The sequence below is a fragment of the Salvelinus fontinalis genome, chromosome 11 (genome assembly GCF_029448725.1).
Source record: "Salvelinus fontinalis isolate EN_2023a chromosome 11, ASM2944872v1, whole genome shotgun sequence".
Lineage (NCBI taxonomy): Eukaryota > Metazoa > Chordata > Actinopteri > Salmoniformes > Salmonidae > Salvelinus > Salvelinus fontinalis.
The window spans coordinates 33,000,071-33,011,808 of record NC_074675.1 but is presented as its reverse complement, the minus strand read 5'-3'; the positions used below and the strand labels follow the sequence as shown (position 1 = coordinate 33,011,808).

General features: G+C 42.5%; 1 non-coding gene across 1 annotated transcript; it reads right to left on the bottom strand.

Annotated features, from left to right (window-relative positions):
• Nucleotides 1-490: 490 nt before the first annotated feature.
• Nucleotides 491-572, bottom strand: trnas-uga (transfer RNA serine (anticodon UGA)). Its single transcript has one exon. It is a non-coding gene; the product is annotated as a tRNA-Ser (tRNA).
• Nucleotides 573-11,738: the final 11,166 nt, after the last annotated feature.

Genomic DNA, 11,738 nt, shown 5'->3' with positions numbered 1-11,738 from the left:
CTATGAAATAACACATATGGAATCATGTAGTCACCAAAAAAGTGTTCAACTAATCTAAATATATTTTATTTTTGAGATTCTTCAAAGTAGCCACCCCACCCTTTGCCTTGATAACAGCTTTGCACACTCTTGGCGTTCTCTCAACCAGCTTCATGATGTAGTCACCTAGAATGCATTTCAAATAACATGTGTGCCTTGTTAATAGTTAATGTGTGTAATTTCTTTCCTTTTTAATGCATTTGAGCCAATCAGTTGTGTTGTAACAAGGTAGGGATGGTATACAGAAGATAGCCCTATTTGGTAAAAGACCAAGTCCATATTATGGCAAGAACAGCTCAAATAAGCAAAGAGAAACAACAGTCCAGCATTACTTTAATACATGAAGGTCAGTCAATCTGGAAAATGTAAATAACTTTGAAAGTTTCTTCAAGTGCAGTCATAAAAACCAGCAAATAAATGACACTGGCTTTTATGAAAAGATTCCGGCATTCGCTGCGAGCAGGGTTCGAACCTGCGCGGGAAGATCCCATTGGATTTCAAGTCCAACGCCTTAACCACTCGGCCATCGCAGCTGCTGTGCTTATCTCGTAGAAAATGAGTTCAAATAATGTCTTTCCCTACCCGTCGTTAATTTGATGCAATGTACTTTGGCTCTGCTTTCTACAGTGATTTGTTTGTATCTGATTGTAGTAAATTGTTACAATTTGGGACGTAGAGCGGCGCACATAAATACACATTGGTATCAACCGCGTGAGATGGCACATAATAGCCTACAAAACCAGGGCTATATGTATTTTTATTCCATTCCTTTGCTTAGATCTGTGTGTATCAGATATTTGTTGAGGAATTGTTAGATATTACTTGTTAGATATTGCTGCACTGTCGGAAATAGAAGCACAAGAATTTCGCTACACTCGCAATAACATCTGCTAACCATGTGCACGTGACCAATACATTTGATTTGATTTGATCGATGAATAGCCTACATTAGCAATACTTTGTGCATCATTCTTGAAACAAGCTTCAGCTTTCTCTACAGAAATACTATTTGTAGTTGTGTCCATCCTTCATATTTGGATGCACGCACGCGGATGCAACATCTGTGCATTTGTCTAGGTGGCACTAGTGAGCTATGTATTTTCATCGGTGTTCTGTGGTGATTGACATGAACCGAAGATTCTGTGATTGAAGCACAAAGTTGAAAATGTAACTGTTTGGTTGAACCTTCAACTAACCCCCTGACAACACAACACAAGGTATTATCAAACAGTTTCATATTTTTTCAGATATTAAGGTTTCCTATCTTTGGTAAAATACTCAAATCTAATTTGATAAGTGTTGTTTTGTGTATTTTTGCTGTGGTCTCCTCTCCAGAGTGTGGGCTGTGATGTTATTCACTATTTAGTGCACTACTTTTGACTAGGACCCATGGGGTAGGATACTTTTGACCAGGGCCCAAGCAGAGCACAATGTAGGCAATAGGGGGCCATGAATGCCTTTTTCCGAGATGTTTACAATGCTGGCTAGCCTAAAGCGAACACATTTTTCTTAGCCCCTCTCTTTATGAAACCAAACCTAATTTGATCTAGATTTGGTTCCCGGGTGGTGCAGCGGTCTAAGGCACTGCATCTCAGTGCTAGAGGTGTCACTACGGACTCTGGTTAGATTCCAGGCTGCATCACAACCGGCCGCGATTGGGAGTCCCATAGGGCGGTGCACAATTGGCCCAGCATTGTTAGGGTTTGGCCGAGAGAGTTCTCATCTATATTATTCGTAGCCATCTATTTAACACCACAAACCGAAGCTGTCAAGGCCATAAGCAAACAAGAAAATGCTCATCTGGAAGTGACGCTCCTAATGGCCGGGAACGTTAATGCAGGCAAAATTAAATAAGTTTTACCAAATTTCTACCAGCATGTCACATGTGCAACCAGAGGGGAAAAAAACTCTAGACCACCTTACAGTTGAAGTCGGAAGTTTACATACACCTTAGCCAAATACATTTGAACTCAGTTTTTCACAATTCCTGACATTTAATCCTAGTAAAAATTCCCTGTCTTAGGTCAGTTACGATCACCACTTTATTTTAAGAATGTGAAATGTCAGAATAATAGTTGAGAGAATTATTTATTTCAGCTTTTATTTATTTCATCACATTCCCAGTGGGTCAGAAGTTTACATACACTCAATTAGTATTTGGTAGCATTGCCTTTAAATAGTTTAACGTGGGTCAGGTAGCCTTCCACAAGCTTCCCACAATAAGTTGGGTGAATTTTGGCCCATTCCTAAAGACAGAGCTGGTGTAACTGAGTCAGGTTTGTAGGCCTCCTTGCTCGCACACACGTTTTCAGTTCTGCCCACACATTTTCTATTGGATTGAGGTCAGCGCTTTGTGATGGCCACTCCAATACTTTGACTTTGTTGTCCTTAAGCCATTTTGCCACAACTTTGGAAGTATGCTTGGTATCATTGTCCATTTGGAAGACCCATTTGCGGCCAAGCTTTAACTTCCTGACTGTTGTCTTGAGATGTTGCTTCAATATATCCACATAATTTTCCTTCCCTCATGAAGCCATCTATTTTGTGAAGTGCATTAGTCCCTCCTGCAGCAAAGCACCCCCACAACATGATGCTGCCACCCCCGTGCTTCACGGTTTGGATGGTGTTCTTCGGCTTGCAAGCCTCCTCCTTTTTCCTCCAAACATAACGATGGTCATTATGGCCAAACAGTTCTATTTTTGTTTCATCAGACCAGAGGACATTTCTCCAAAAAGTACAATCTTTGTCCCCATGTGCAGTTGCAAACCATAGTCTGGCTTTTTTTATGGCGGTTTTGGAGCAGTGGCTTTTTCCTTAATGAGTGGCATATCAGGTTATGTTGATATACGACTCGTTTTACTGTGGATATAGATACTTTTGTACCTGTTTCCTCCAGCATCTTCACAAGGTCCTTTGCTGTTGTTCTGGGATTGATTTGCACTTTTCGCACCGAAGTACGTTCATCACTAGGAGACAGAACGCGTCTCCTTCCTGAGCGGTATGACAGCTGCGTGGTCCCATGGTGTTTATACTTGCGTACTATTGTTTGTACAGATGAACGTGTTACCTTCAGGCGTTTGGAAATTTCTTCCAAGAATGAACCAGACTTGTGGAGGTCTACAATGTTTTTTTCTGAGGTTTTGGCTTATTTCTTTCGATTTTCCCATGATGTCAAGCAAAGAGGCACTGAGTTTGAAGGTAGGCCTTGAAATACATCCACAGGTACACCTCCAATTGACTCAAACTATGTCAATTAAGAGAAGCCTCTAAAGCCATGACATCATATTCTGGAATTTTCCAAGCTGTTTAAAGGCACAGTCAACTTAGTGTATGTAAACTTCTGACCCACTGGAATTGTGATACATTGAATTATAAGTGAAATAATCTGTCTTTTATTAATTGTTGGAACAATTACTTGTGTCATGCACAAAGTAGATGTCCTAACCAACTTGCCAAAACTATAGTTTGTTAACAAGAAATTTGTGGAGTGGATGAAAAAATTGTTTTAATGACTCTAACCTAAGTGTATGTAAACTTCCGACTTCAACTGTAGGTCACAGTAGCAAGTAAATCATGTCCTCATAGGGTACAGCTGTGGTGGTCACTTTGTAAGTTAGATTTCATTTGAACAGCTGGGGAGCCTGTAGTAGTGAATGGTAAAGACATCTAAAGGGACATATTAGGAGGCTGACACATAAACGAGTCGTATAGCTAGTATAAATCTGTGGCTAGGTATTTTTATAAACATCCGACTTCAACTGACAGTCCACACACAGAGACACATAAAAAGCTCTCCTCACCATCCATTTTTCAAATGACCATAATTCTATCCTCCTTATTCCTGCTTACAAGCTAAAACCAAAGCAGGAGGTACCAGTGGCTCGCTCAATACGGAAGTGGTCAGATGACACGGATGCTACTCTGCAGGACTGTTTTGCTAGTGTGGCCGATGTGAAATGGTTAGCTAGTTAGCGGTGGTGCGCTCTAATAGTGTTTCAATCGGTGACGTCACTCGTTCTGAGACCTAGAAATAGTTGTTCCCCTTGCTCTGCAAGGGCCGCGGCTTTTGTGGCGCGATGGGTAACGATGCTTCGTGAGTGACTGTGTGCAGAGGGTCCCTGGTTTGAGCCCAGGTTGGGGCGAGGAGAGGGATGGAAGCTATACTGTTAAACTAGCAAAGACTGGAATATTTTCCGGGCTTCATCCAATGGCATTGAGGAGTATACCATCTCAGTCACCAGCTTCATCAATAAGTGCATCGATGACGTCGTCCCCACAGTGATCGTACGTACATTTCCCAACCAGAAGCCATGGATTACAGGCAACATCTGCACCGAGCTAAAGGCTAGAGCTGCCACTTTCAAGGAGCGGGACACTAATCTGGATGCTTATAAGAAACCTTCTATGCCCTCAGACAAACCATCAAACAGGCAAAGCGTCAATACAGGATTAAGATTGAATCCTACTACACCGGCTCTGACGCTCGTCGGATGTGGCAGGGCTTGCAAACTATGACAGGCTAGAAAGGGAAACCCATCCGCGAGCTGCAAAGTGACATGAGCCTACCCAGACGAGCTAAATGCCTTTAATGCTCATTTCGAGGAAAACAACACTGAAGCATGCATGAGAGCACCAGCGGACCAACTGGCAAGTGTCTTCACTGACATTTTCAACCTTTCCCTGACCGAGTCTTTAATACCTACATGTTTCAAGCAGACCACCATAGTCCCTGTGCCCAAGGTAGCAAAGGTAACCGGCATAAATGATTACCACCCTGTAGCACTCATGTCGGTAGCCATAAAGTGCTTTGAAAGGCATCAACACAATCATCCTGGAAACCCTAGACCCACTCCAATTCGCATACCGCCCCAACAGATCCACAGATGACACAACCTCAATCGCACTCCACACTGCCCTTTCCCACCTGGACAAAGGAACACCTATGTGAGAATGCTATTCATTGACTACAGCTCAGCGTTCAACACCATAGTGCCCTCAAAGCTCATCACTAAGCTAAGGACCCTGGGACTAAACACCTCCCTCTGCAACTGGATCCTGGACTTCCTGACAGGCCACCCCCAGGTGGTAAGGGTCGGCAACAACACATCTGCCACGCTGATCCTCAGCACGGGGGCTCTTCAGGGTTGCGTGCTTAGTCCCCTCCTGTACTCCCTGTTCACCCACGACTGTGTGGCCTAGCACGACTCCAGCACCATCATTAAGTTTGCTGACAACACAACAGTGTTAGGCCTGATCACGACAACGAGGAAACCACCTATAGGGAGGAGGTCAGAGACACTGCCAGGACAACAACCTGTCCCTCAATGTGAGCAAGACGAAGGAGCTGATTGTGGACTACAGGAAAAGGTGGGCCGAACAGGCCCCCATTAACATTGATGGGGCTATAGAGGAGCAGGTTGAGAGTTTCAAGTTCCTTGGTGTCCACATTACCAACAAACTATCATGGTCCAAACACACCAAGACAGTCGTGAAGAGGGCACGACAACACCTTTTCCTCCTCAGGAGACTGAAAAGAATTTGACACGGGTCCCCAGATCCTCAAAAAGTTATACAGCTGCACCATCGAGAGCGTCCTGACCGGTTGCATCACCGCCTGGTATTTCAACTGATCGACATCTGACCGTAAGGCGCTACAGAGGAACTACTGTATACACTAGGCGTTGTCAGAGGAAGGGCCAAAAAATGGTTGAAGCCTCCAGTCACCCAAGTTATAGACTATTCTCTCTGCTACCGCACGGCAAGCGGTACCGGAGCTCCAAGTGTAGGATGAAAAGGCTCCTTAACAGCTTCTACCCCCAAGCCATAAGACAGCTGAACAATTAATCGGACAAATTACATTAACCCCCCCTTTGTTTACACTATTGTTACTTGCTGTTTATTATCTATGCATAGGCCCTTTACCCCTACCTACAAACTACCTCAACTAACCTGTACCCCTGCACATTGACTCGGTACCAGTACCCCCTGTATATAGCCTCGTTATTGTTATTTATTGTTTTACTTTTTATTTTAATTTTGTCTTAATTTTATTCAGTAAGTATTTTCTTAACTCTATTTATTGAACTGTGTTGTTGGTTAAGGGCTTGTAATTAAGCATTTCACGGTAAGGTCTACACCTGTTGTGACAAATACAATTTTATTTTAATTTAATGATATAGAATAGGAGGGAATGGAACAGAGATGTGATTTCACGATTGCCCGAAACAAACAGCAATAATTGTTTTCCTTCACTAGACTACTGTGTCTATTTCATAGACCAACTACTTCACTTACACCTCAGCATGTATAGGCCTAGTAGACACAATCCCCATCGTACTGTGGCTGTAAAGCTATAAAGCCCACTGTAAAGCCCACTGTGGCTGTAAAGCTATAGATTTCCCAATCATTCACATCTACCTTAACATGCATTTTGCCAATATCAACACTTTAAGGTAGGAGATTTACATGACTGACTTGACTGCGGCCTTGCCCTGGCCTTCCTAACAATACAACACGATTCTGATTTGTAGTAATGCCCCTGTACATCTTACGAATCATGTCTGTTTTACTTCCTCACTTCCACAAAACCAACTCGAACCACTGCATATGTTCACCCCTTTACCCATTCAGACCCATTCAGACAGGTGAGAGTGAGAAACTGTGTCAATATTGTATTAACACTAGAGGGGCCTTCGTCATAACTCCAGGTATTCTTCCAGAGGGTCCTACTGCTTTTGCAATCGCACCACAGGTTTGCGACTTAAAGATCTTTTTGTTGTCACATGGATATTCAGCATAGGTGTCACAGGGGCGTACGCAGTACTTATCACATTTCAGGTCATCAAGTTATTAATAAATCAACCTTTTGTCCTATCTGTCATCACCTTTACTGTCCCACATGTTTTAAACAACCGAACCACACCCAGTCTGTTTCCAATTATATAGGACTGGAGTTGGAGTATCTACGTGTACAAAGATCACTGCACCACACCAACAATGACCTTGTGTTGCTAAGATAGTTCCGGTACATAACTGTACCATTCAGGGCCAGACCTGGGTTCAAATACTATTTAAAATAAATTCAAATACACAATCTGTGTTTGTCTGTCTTAATGGAACCGATTGAAGGGTTCCAAAACAGAAAACCCAGCCCATTTTGGCACTCCAGGCAGACTAAAGCAAATTGTAAAAGTATTTGAAAATATTTGAACCCAGATTTGGTCAGGACAGGGTACCAATGTAAACATGCAGATATAACAGGTGTTTAAAACTGGCCATAAAGAGTGACATTTGACCTTTTCAGTCCTGACTGACACACAAAACAAAAAAAAGGATGAAAAAGGTTATCCTTATTCCCACGGCAGAGGCTTCATGCCCATATTTGTCCTGTTTAAAAAATAATAATAACAATAAAATAAAAATGAAGTACATTTTTTGTTTTTTCTCTGTAATACTACTAGCTACCTAGGAATTTGATGAAGTTGATTTTAGCTAGCCCAGATAGGTTCCCCATCTCCCAACCTGTCACGAATCCCGCCGAAGATGGTGCCTCTTCCTGTTCGTCGTCACCGGCCTACCAGCTGCCATCGATTCCCTTCTTTTTGTTTCTGTTAGTTTGGGCTGATTGGGTACACCTGTTTTGAGTTTAGTTTTGTGGATAGGCTATTTAAGGGCAGTAGGCCCGCTGGCTTTTGTGCGGGCTTGTTCTCTGTTATTTGGTGTTGGATTTTATGTGGATTCTATATTTTCTGAACAGTTTAGTCCTGTGTGTTTTGGACTGGTATTTTCATGCGCCCGTGTGTTTGGGCATGATCGTTTTCCCTGTCGACAGGAAATAAAATCCACGTTCTGAAATACCTGCTCTCTGCGCTTGACTCCTCCACCCAGTACTCCTAGCAGCTCTGACACAACCTCATAACTGGCTACCAAGAATCCATTTCAGGCTATCAATCAAGTAGCTAGCTTGTCTAATTATCTTAGCTGGCATGCCTGCTGGCAAGATTGGTAGATTTTAGAAAAGCAAGCCGTTACTAAATGTACCAAATAAGACTTACGTTCTTTCATTTTTTTTTTACCTAGATTTGAGCAGAAATGCAGAGAAGCATATTAATTTAATTTAAAATCATAACCACTAGTCAGTAGGATACAGACAGCTCAAGAGTTATGCAGAAAAGGTAGATATGCAGAAAAATAAACAGATATTTTCTACATAGAATTAAATATAATGATTATGGATCTACATGTAGATTGCAGGAAAAAAGCTGTTTCGGGTGTTTGAAAAATTATAAATTCTCTAACTTCCAGATGGGGGCTTAGCGCCCCTCTGGACAACCCCCCCCCCCCCCCCCCCCCCCCCCCCCAGCCATCCTGACGTACTTTGTGCCCCCTCAGATTTTGCGGGGGCATGACACCCCTGTCCCACGGCAATGTAACTGAGGCAATGTAACTGAGCAACAACTCAAGCCTCTCTCAATTTGTGTACTTAGCCAACATAATGCTACTTTAAAAACATATATATATATATTACATAGAGTATTTTATAGTTTTAAGTTTGGCCAAAAGTTTAAAAAAGATTATGAAAACAAAATAAAATCTCTCTCTCTCTCTATATATATATATATATATATATATAAAGAGCTACTTTTTTTATTACATAATTTAACTACCGTTTGTGTGAGTGCGTGTTATAGCCATTCTTGCTTTACAGAGTTCTGTTTATGCGTGTATAACTGCTCAAATGGGTGTGGATGCTCATTGGATTATAGATTAACAGTATTGGCTGGAGATTCCCCATGCTACCATTTTGAATAGCTTACATATGAGTTTAGATACTCTCTGTTGTTATCATCTATACATAGACACTTTAATAACTCTACCCAAACTCAGCGAAAAAAGAAACTGAAAACACTAACGGAGAGTACTGCGGTAAGAGTGAGTGTGTCACAGTTGCCAGTGCCATTGTCTGAGTTGGAGGTTTTTCAAACATAAACTTAGCAAAAAAAGAAACGTCCTCTCACTGTCATCTGCGTTTATTTTCAGCAAACGTAACATGTATAAATATTTGTATGAACATAACAAGATTCAACAACTGAGACATAAACTGAACAAGTTCCACAGACATGTGACTAACAGAAATGGAATAACGTGTCCCTGAACAAAGGGGGGTCAAAATCAAAAGTAACAGTCAGTATCTGGTGTGGCCACCAGCTGCATTAAGTACTGAAGTGCATCTCCTCCTCGTGGACTGCACCAGATTTGCCAGTTCTTGCTGTGAGATGTTACCCCACTCTTCCACCAAGGCACCTGCAATTTCCCGGACATTTCTGGGGGGAATGGCCCTAGCCCTCACCCTCCGATCCAACAGGTCCCAGACGTGCTCAATGGGATTGAGATCCGGGCTCTTCGCTGGCCATGGCAGAACACTGACATTCCTGTCTTGCAGGAAATCACACACAGAACGAGCAGTATGGCTAGTGGCATTGTCATGCTGGAGTGTCATGTCAGGATGAGCCTGCAGGAAGGGTACCATGTGAGGGAGGAGGATATCTTCCCTGTAACGCACAGCGTTGAGATTGCCTGCAATGACAACCAGCTCAGTCCAATGATGCTGTGACACACCGCCCCAGACCATGACGGACACTCCACCTCCAAATCGATCCCGCTCCAGAGTACAGGCCTCGGTGTAACGCTCATTCTTTCGACGATAAACGCGAATCCGACCATCACCCCTGGTGAGACAAAACCACAACTCGTCAGTGAAGAGCACTTTTTGCCAGTCCTGTCTGGTCCAGCGACGGTGGGTTTGTGCGCATAGGCGACGTTGTTGCCGGTGATGTCTGGTGAGGACCTGCCTTACAACAGGTTTACAAGCCCTCAGTCCAGCCTCTCTCAGCCTATTGTGGACAGTCTGAGCACTGATGAAGGGATTGTGCATTCCTGGTGTAACTCGGGCAGTTGTTGTTGCCATCCTGTACCTGTCCCGCAGGTATGATGTTCGGATGTACCGATCCTGTGCAGGTGTTGTTACACGTGGTCTGCCACTGCAAGGACAATCAGTTGTCCGTCCTGTCTCCCTGTAGCGCTGTCTTAGGCGTCTCACAGTATGGACATTGCAATTTATTGCCCTGGCCACATCTGCAGTTCTCATGCCTCCTTGCAGCATGACTAAGGCATGTTCATGCAGATGAGCACTGACCCTGGGCATCTTTCTTTTGGTGTTTTTCAGACTCAGTAGAAAGGCCTCTTTAGTGTCCTAAGTTTTCATAACTGTGACCTTAATTGCCTACCGTCTGTAAGTTGTTAGGGTCTTAACGACCGTTCCACAGGTGCATATTTATTAATTGTGTATGGTTCATTGAGCAAGCATGGGAAACTGTGTTTAAACCCTTAACAATGAAGATCTGTGAAGTTATTTGGATTTTTACGAATTCCCTTGTAAGGACAGGGTCCTGAAAAAGGGACGTTTCATTTTTTGCTGAGTTTACATGAAAATATTACTTCAACTAACCGGTGCCCCCGCACATTGACTCTGTACCGGTACCCCCCTGTATATAGTCTTGCTATTGTTATTTTACTGCTGATCTTTAATTACTTGTTACTTTTATTTCTTATTCTTATCTGTATTTTTTAAACTGCAATTTTGGTTAGAGGCTCGTAATTAAGCACTTCACTGTAAGGTATACACCTGTTGTATTCGGCGCATGTGATTAATTTGATTTGATTTGAGATGTCAGTGTTTTTACGAGTACAGTTATGAATGACTCTGTTTGAGTCTTATGGGATAGTCGGGTCAAGGGCTATTTAAAGGAGCATTCAGCAGTTGCTACGTCCATTTTTTGAATGATATGTACCCACTGATTCTTAAATAATAAAACTTGTGAGCTCAGTTCGACTGTCGTAACCCATCAGAATCCAAACTATAAGCTTGTTTTATTCCAATATTTGTACACAAAGTCATTGTAAACAAACACTTTATAGCCTAAAAACAGGGTTAAAACTATAATGTTGATATCATGGATGGTCAGTCCTTGCATCCATAGCTCTGTATATGAGTTTGAGAGAGGTTTCATATATCCAGCCCCATCCCTCATATTTTTACAGAAACAGGGGTGGGAGGGGTGCTTTGGTCTTATTTCGACTGCTGATTGCCACTTTAAAGGTTTTAATTTCAGTCACAGAGAGTCACAAACGCAAAAAAATTTACTATAACTTCTTTGGCAGAAATTCAGTTAGGGTGACAACAATGTCAATGTTGTTGAATTATTTTAAGATTTATTGGTTCGTATTGTATACTATTTAGTATAGGACTGGAGATGTTTGACGTTTGTACACAATTGTTTTCTAATAACTGTTCATACTCTAGTGTGAGTTTGTTAATCTCAGTCCCGTTCCTTACCATTCCTGACTAACCATCCTAGTCGAGGGATGGAGAGGGCGACGGTGAAAGGCCAGATGGTGAAATATGGTCAGAGAGAAAAAAGAGAGCAATGGAGGGGGAAATACGAAGGGGGTCAGACAGATGAAAATTAGGGTGTGAGAAAGATAGACTGATACAGGTAGTTTACACGGAGAGTGTGAGCGTTTTGAGGGGATAGCTGTTCAGACAGGATGGACAGCAGATCGATAGCCTGACAGCATTGAGAGAAAGAGGGGAGAAAAGAGAATGAAATATGGAGAAATTAAAGAGAGAATGAATAGGT